Genomic DNA, 7,454 nt, shown 5'->3' on the forward strand with positions numbered 1-7,454 from the left:
AGAAAATCATGTGGTTTATGGTTGATCATTTGGGTTTTATTAGTGTAACGTCCTGTTGACAGCCAGGATCATTTCAGGACGTGTCAGGTTTGTTGTTGGAGGAAAACGGGAGACCCAAGAAAAAAAAGCACTGACCAGTGATCAGGGTCTAGCAACTGCCACATGTATGGGATTCAAAGTCACAACCCAGATGTGGAGGGTTTGTGAAATATGTTCATCTGGTCATATTGACACCTAAACCATTTGGCCACCAGAAATTCAGGTATGAGCATGTGTATCTTAAATCATGATACATGAGGTCAATGTCTATTTACATGCAAGATGTATTGTATTAATGAAAGGGCTATAACTCTTTAACTACGGATGATTGAATCCTTCATGCAGTAGTGCAAACATTAGTTGGTTTTAGTTAACATCCGACAGTAAGTTACTCGCAATTGCTCATAAGTGGCTTGCAAACTCTTCCATCAGGTATGGAGAGCTAGTGGTAATATTGCACATCCCCTTATTTATTGGGTCTGGCCTCCACGATTAATTATAAAAATAGCAATAAACTTATCAATTGAATTCATTCACCCCTGAAGACACATTTAGGCTCTTCTAAATCAAAGACTAGGCCAGTCCATTATGAAATTTCAAGGGTGAATGAGTTTGAATAATTCTGTGATCTGCTTGTGCTGTTAATCCTATCAATAGAGATATCTAGAGTCATGCCAGCTAGGTTAGGTTTTTCAGGAAAGCTGGAATGCTACTAACCTACAGTCAATACCTAGCAAAAGTCAAATCACTATGACTGGGATGCATACTTACAAGCTTATGACCCAACAATAATCTCTCTTCACTTTTAACTGTAGATCTGGTCTGTAGTTAACAGGACCTTTTCTTTACAACTCCTTGACATCAAAAATCCTTTCTGCAGGAAGGACAAGAAAAGTATCAGGCAATCCACATGCATATGATTCTATTAACTAGATCTAATATGAATATCAGAAGTATGGTTGGTTACATCCTCCAGATATGTAGGGACTCAAGTGATTTGATCAGAGGTGAATGGTTAGTTTTGGTTTTGGGAAAGTCAGAGCACGTGGTTGATGGAATCCAGGGTGATTAAGGCATTGGATTAAGATCAGAACGGTGTCTCTAGTTCTATCAACCAAATTGGAAGTGTGTGGGGAGAGCTCAAAAGAGGAAGATGAAAAAGCTCCACAAGATCCTCAAAGGAATTATCAACAGTCCCTGCTGAGGTAGAATATCTTCTTGCTTCTAGTCTGGACAACTCCTAGAAAAATATCTAAATTATCTGTATCACATCAGTGATCCTCTAGTAAGTAAAGATCAACAAAAAACTACCTTCGATGTCTGGATCTGGCAGACATGCGTCGCCATGCCACATTGGCACACAAAAGCCATTCCAGCACTTCTCTCTGTGGTCCTAAACAGGATTTACATCAACAACCATCCTCAATATTCCAGGGGTTACTATCACTGTCAGATGAGACAGGTAGATTGGTCCTTTGATGTACATCAGAAGAACTCATAACAGTACACTGTTTGACTTTGAATTCAGGAGTTACTCTCTTCAAAGGAGGACTTGCAGACCTGTGATTGGTGTTTCATTCTTTCTCCTGAACTGCCTTCATTTTTGCTATGATGCATTCCAGGGGTGGATATTATGATATAATAATCATAATATAGTGATAGCAACCCATGGAATACAGAGTACTCAATGAATCTTGATTGGCCATGTCACCATGAACAATCACATTTTTCCTATGGCTTCCAGTTCAGTATTTCTCTTGTATATGGAAGGCTGAAATCCACCATACAATGCTTTTGGGGGATGTTATCCTGATGGTAATGAAGGTCTGCATTTTCTTTTATGATGGTTACTGTGTAATCATCCATGGGAATTCAACACTTGGTGACATCTTGTAGCAGATGATATAGCAGAAAGGGGAAGCATCAGAACATGTGTGTATCATTGGACATGATGATTATCTGGAAATACCTGAAATTTTCTTTTGTTGCTACCTGAACATGGTTGACAGTATGGCAACATCAGATCACAGGTTTTGTTTACTTTGCATTACTGGGTATGTCATGTTAACAAACCAAACCTGGCATGTCTAACTCACTGACCCTACAGAGAGCAATTGTCCCACATTGGAACCATATGAGGTTGAGAGCCAATGGGATTATGTCAGAAACTTGAACCACTGCCAATTTCATTGGATATTTCAGCTGTATTTCTTTTACTGCATATTGACATAGGAGAGAGATGGACTGCATGGATGTCATGTTTCAGGATCTGTCTCCTATTTATAACTCACCATTGTTGATGTCATACCATTAGTCTGTGACTGCTATTGACGTATCTTCTAATACTGGTTGTACCGGTATGGCTTCTCTGATGGTTCCTGTATTGTAGCAAGATGAGCTGAATTTTGAAAGGTGTTGATTCCAGGCTGTGTTCAGAAAAGGTTTGAATGAGTTCAGATTTTTGGCAGTAACCACCGTTGCTGATAGACTGTTCCAGTTATCTGTGACACGGTTTGACAACGAATTTTACGCAGCTTGGCTCTGAACCTCTTTTTGTATAGTTTACTTCCATACCCTCTAGTAGTTTGGTCGTTCTATTTAAACATGATAGTGAATTTATCTGATGTAGTGTCCCAAGGCTTTTAAGGCATTCTTCATAGGTCTTATCTGTTAGTTCAGGCACTAGTCTTGTGGCGCAGCGTTCTTGTTATCAAGGGTAATTCTGTGTTTCTTGAAGAACCAGACTGAAGCACAGTATTCCAGATGTTGTCTTACCAGGGATTTGTACAAATTTTGAAAGATGTTCTTATCCATATAGAGGAAGGTTTTAAAAATGATGTTTGCTTTCTTCACCTGTATCTTGACATGCTCTTGTAAATTTCCAACTTGTCATCAAAGTTCACACTCAGGTTTACTTTCTGGAGTGTTGTCTCACTGCTTCCTGGGATTGAGTAGAGATGATCAGGTGTTTTATTTCTACAATGGCGTTGCATACATTAATGGTTGAGGAGGGTGAATATATTCTGGCCGAGATAGTTTGCGTGTGTCTCTGGGACTCAAGATCTAAAGCTAGCTTAAGCTTTCTGACTTAAAATATTCAAAATCCCTTTCCCCAGTCTTCATTGTGACAATCTGCCTCAAAACATTAATTTCTTTCATCAAAGTTCATTGACAGAATTTAGAATCCACTTCCAGTCTAATGATAACTATGGAAATCACTACTAGTGACTCTGTCATTACCAAATGTGACCTTGACCTTTATCTAAGATACCTTGTAATGAAAGTCAATTGACTGTTTGTGTAATTCCAATAAATTCTGCCAATATCACAGAACAAGAGTCCGACAGGCCGAGACCAGTAAAATTTGCCCCTGGACAAGTGAAAATTGGTGTAAACTTGTCTGGTTTTTTATGTTAATTATCCTGTTTTGGGTAAAATTAGACTGAAATCTTAAATTAGGGCAAGTGGTTTTCAAAATAAGTTTCTTGTCCTGTTATCATACTAAATTTAACAAACAAATCATATCCTTGACCTTCGATCCAATGGTCAGCTGTCTCCAATAATTTTGTTTAATCCACCAGTAAACAGATATTTTCACCAAGTGACCTTGACTTTTAGTATTTAGCCATATAATATTATACAGAATCAGTGACCTTGAAGTTGCCACGAGTGTAGTTTGCAATACAAGATACTTAACAGTTCTATCTCAGAATTAGAACCATTTTGCTTCCTTCTACTTATAGCCATGAAAAACAAGGGCCATTACTCAAAGTATACTTTGACATGTTTAAGTTATCTCATCTATTAACAATCTAAAGAGAAAAATTCAATACAGTGGGCCCTGATAAGTATCCTTATTCAATTTGAGGTAAGTTAAATTCTTTGCATACAATTTAGTGTGAAAATAATTATATTGATGTATGCAAAAAAGGTCACAAATATAGGTAAATGGATCGTATACAAGATTACTAACCATCAATTTTCAGGATTTTCTTTGTATAAGTCTATCATCAACAACAGTTCTTTAGAAAGAGCTTTATGTTGTACCAAACTGTTTTAAATATAACCATACTCTAGACTGTTAGCTTTAGCAGCCTTCCACAATATCATATTTCACATACAAAATCATGTTAGTTAGATGGTTAATTATCTCCCCTTTAATTGATAAGCAATTGTTTGTCTCCCCTTTAATTTGCTGCATGCAATTATGTCTATAAATTTAGTGACTGATTTTTACATAAATGAATAACTTTAAAATTATCTCCCATTTAAATTTCATTACGGATGATAAGATATATAAATTTGTTCTTTAATGTTCCCCTTGTTCCACACTTGAATAAGATTTTACTAAGTATAGAATAATTAAAATAACACATTATCTATACTGTTTATAAATTATATCCCCTCTAATGTGTTAGTTATTTAATTTTTACAATATATAAATTATCTCCCCTTATTATGCAATTCTTCATTTTGAAGATATTTCTACATGAATAGCCCACCTTTAATTAATTTTTGATTTTGTAGTTTGCTATTGTATTCATATAAAGAGAGATTTCACAAGACTATACATGCATGGTAGATTTAGTGAAATGCACAATTCATATTCTTCAATGATACACAACTGTGACCGAAGATCAGTAGAAATAACAAATCTGCCTGCCACCACATGTATACTTCTGTTTCAAAATCAGTAGGCATATGTACACATGTCTATTAATATGCGCCACTATCTGTTAAGAAGGCAGAAGGGTCAAGTAGAAAAAAAAGTGTGTTTTTCCTTAAATGGACCAAACACTGTCAATTTATCAATTAACATTATTAATGTGTAGCTGTACTTTTTTTTTTTTTACTTCAATGACAAAGCTGTTTTCTTATATGATAAAGAAAGTACAAACAAGTATACTGTCAATTAAATAAAATTTATTTTAGAAATGTAATTTTTACAATTGTTAATATCAGGTACAAACAAGTATACTTTAAATTAAATTAAATTTATTTTAGAAATGTAATTTTCACAATTGTTAATTACAAGATATTCCCATTACATATTATCTCTCATGTAATTGTCATGATCACAAATATAAAATAATAAACATCAACTTACATAATGATTTCACATCAAAATCTCATTATGTTAAAAATGTATAATTACTACAGATGTTGTCTTATATAATTAATAGGTACATAAATATGTATGAATAAATCAAGGGCTTTGGTAACCTTTCAATCAAACTTTTAAGCCCTTATGCCATATTGCATCTTACTAAAATTAAGGCGATCTTAATGTAAAACTTACAGAACTAGATCTTCTGCATGTTTCAAATTAAAGAATACAAAAAATTGTTGATAAAAACTTTAAATCTTATGTTAAATACAGCATTTAACAAACAGTTTATGAATTAATTTAATTATTATGCAAAACGCAAGATTGGTGATAAATCCTAGATCTATGTATAAAATGGTGATAAATCCTAGATCTATGTATAAATTGGTGATAAATCCTAGATCTATATATACAATTTATCTTAATCCATGAATTTCACCTTATCATAAACTCATATTTTACATTACATCCGCCTAAGTTCTTGTCCTCACTAGATTTTTTTTTTCTGTTGAAAAATAAACAAACAAATAATAGGATTACAATAGTACAAAAGTAATTTATATATATGGATATCATATACAGCTACAACAGCCAAAATAACCTTGAAATTATGATACACAGTCTACAGTGCAGGTTAAAGTCCTAGATAGGCTACAGGCCTACATCTTGAAGGGTATGTCTGTTGCTACCACTTGAGATACTGATCAAGATTTCATGAAGATAACGGATATTATGACTGTTCTATTTATATCGATTATTGCTCATTATCGTACGATTCATGAACATCTGTAAAATATTTGTACAAATGTCATCTCTTTAAAAGAACAGCAAAATATGCCTGTGTCGTCAAGACAACTGTATCAATGGAATGGTATGATAGTCCTATCGTGAACTAAAAACAGGAACAGGGTCGGTCAATGTCAACAAAACCCACGCGGGGCGGGTCGTCTTCTTAGATCACGAATGATGCTTCTTTGTCGTCATGATTTCTACTGTATCGCGCCGAACTTGTAAATTACTTATTCACCTACTAATGTCATGCACATGATCACACAATTACGAAACAAACGGCCAGTCGAGGCGGATGCAAGACGAACTTGCTCATTTTCTTACAGACAAAAATGTCGACTGACGATCGCGAGTCTCGGATTTACGCTCAACATTTTGTTGGCAAACTCCGAAACTCGTTTTATTTCCTTCAACCTTGAGCACAATCTAACGTGCAGATTGTATAACAGTCATCGTAGCTTATACTTACAAATGCATCAAACTATAACGTTAATCTTCGGCTGTCTTCTTACATGTGCTTTTGTGACGAAATGTACACGGGCTCATTATGGCGGTAAACTATGTAAATAAGTAATGCGATTACTGACCAATCAAACCGCGGTATACCTCAAGGGTCGAAAGGTCACAATTATCATGGGGCCAAAGAGGGGCGTGTGTAGAGTTTTAGACTTACACAAGTCCAGAATATTGATAGAAAGTATTTAATATTTCTGCCTTCTGTAATAACATGTAATCGTAATGTCAGTCATTATTTACATGTCTTATTAAAATCTGGAATGCAGTATAAACGTTTAATTATGTACTTACGGAATTAATTAAAATAATGTTAGATCATAAATAAAATAAACATTTCTGACTATAAAATTAGGTCTTGCATTGTTATTGTAATTAGATCTATTACATAAATTACCTCTTATATGTGCAAAGAATATAATAATTTTGTTAATGATAGGATATGACAAAATCTTTTTTAATGTAGAATTAAAGTTAGCTATTATTTTGTATTAAATCTGTAACATATTTGTCAGTCAGTCATCATAATTCTTAACACCACTTTCCATATAAAATGGATAATTCTGCAACCCAATTGAAATGTTGTGCAAATATGTGTATTAAATAGGTGTCTTTTTTACCTAAATATCTTTTTACATGTAACATTTTCCCCTTATTTTGCTTACAATGCATATCTAATTTTGTACATGTATAAATGTATTTGATATATGCCCTTAGCTTGCTTAAAGGATCTCTTCATATTCCCTTCATTCTGCCTTTCAGGCAAGCATTTACCCAGTGAGGAAGGCTTCAAGTCTAATATTTCTCCTGGTTGCGACATATGTACAGAGTACCTAATTTGAAATATATTTTCAAAGTACACCATCAGGTATGTACCACAGCATTAATTAACATAAATATAGGTTGTGAACTTCTGTTGATATACAAATATACTTGTCACTCTGGTCTGAAGATTTGTCCCAGGCATCCAGAAATAAATGTATTTTAATTCCAGGAGAGAATTAAG

General features: G+C 34.3%; 1 protein-coding gene across 2 annotated transcripts in view; it reads right to left on the bottom strand.

The window, feature by feature from the left end:
• Positions 1–6,707, bottom strand: part of LOC138323639 (uncharacterized) — a 62,890-nt gene extending 56,183 nt beyond the window's left edge. The window contains exon 1 of one of the 2 annotated variants that reach the window (XM_069268389.1): positions 6,405–6,704. The gene's annotated coding sequence lies outside the window, so the exon portion shown is untranslated. Of the gene's footprint in view, positions 1–6,404 lie in introns of both variants that reach the window. The other variant, XM_069268390.1, reaches the window with a different exon arrangement.
• Between the last annotated feature and the right edge of the window lie 747 nt (positions 6,708–7,454).

Source organism: Argopecten irradians, chromosome 5 (assembly GCF_041381155.1).
Source record: "Argopecten irradians isolate NY chromosome 5, Ai_NY, whole genome shotgun sequence".
In the NCBI taxonomy this organism is placed as follows: Eukaryota; Metazoa; Mollusca; class Bivalvia; order Pectinida; family Pectinidae; genus Argopecten; species Argopecten irradians.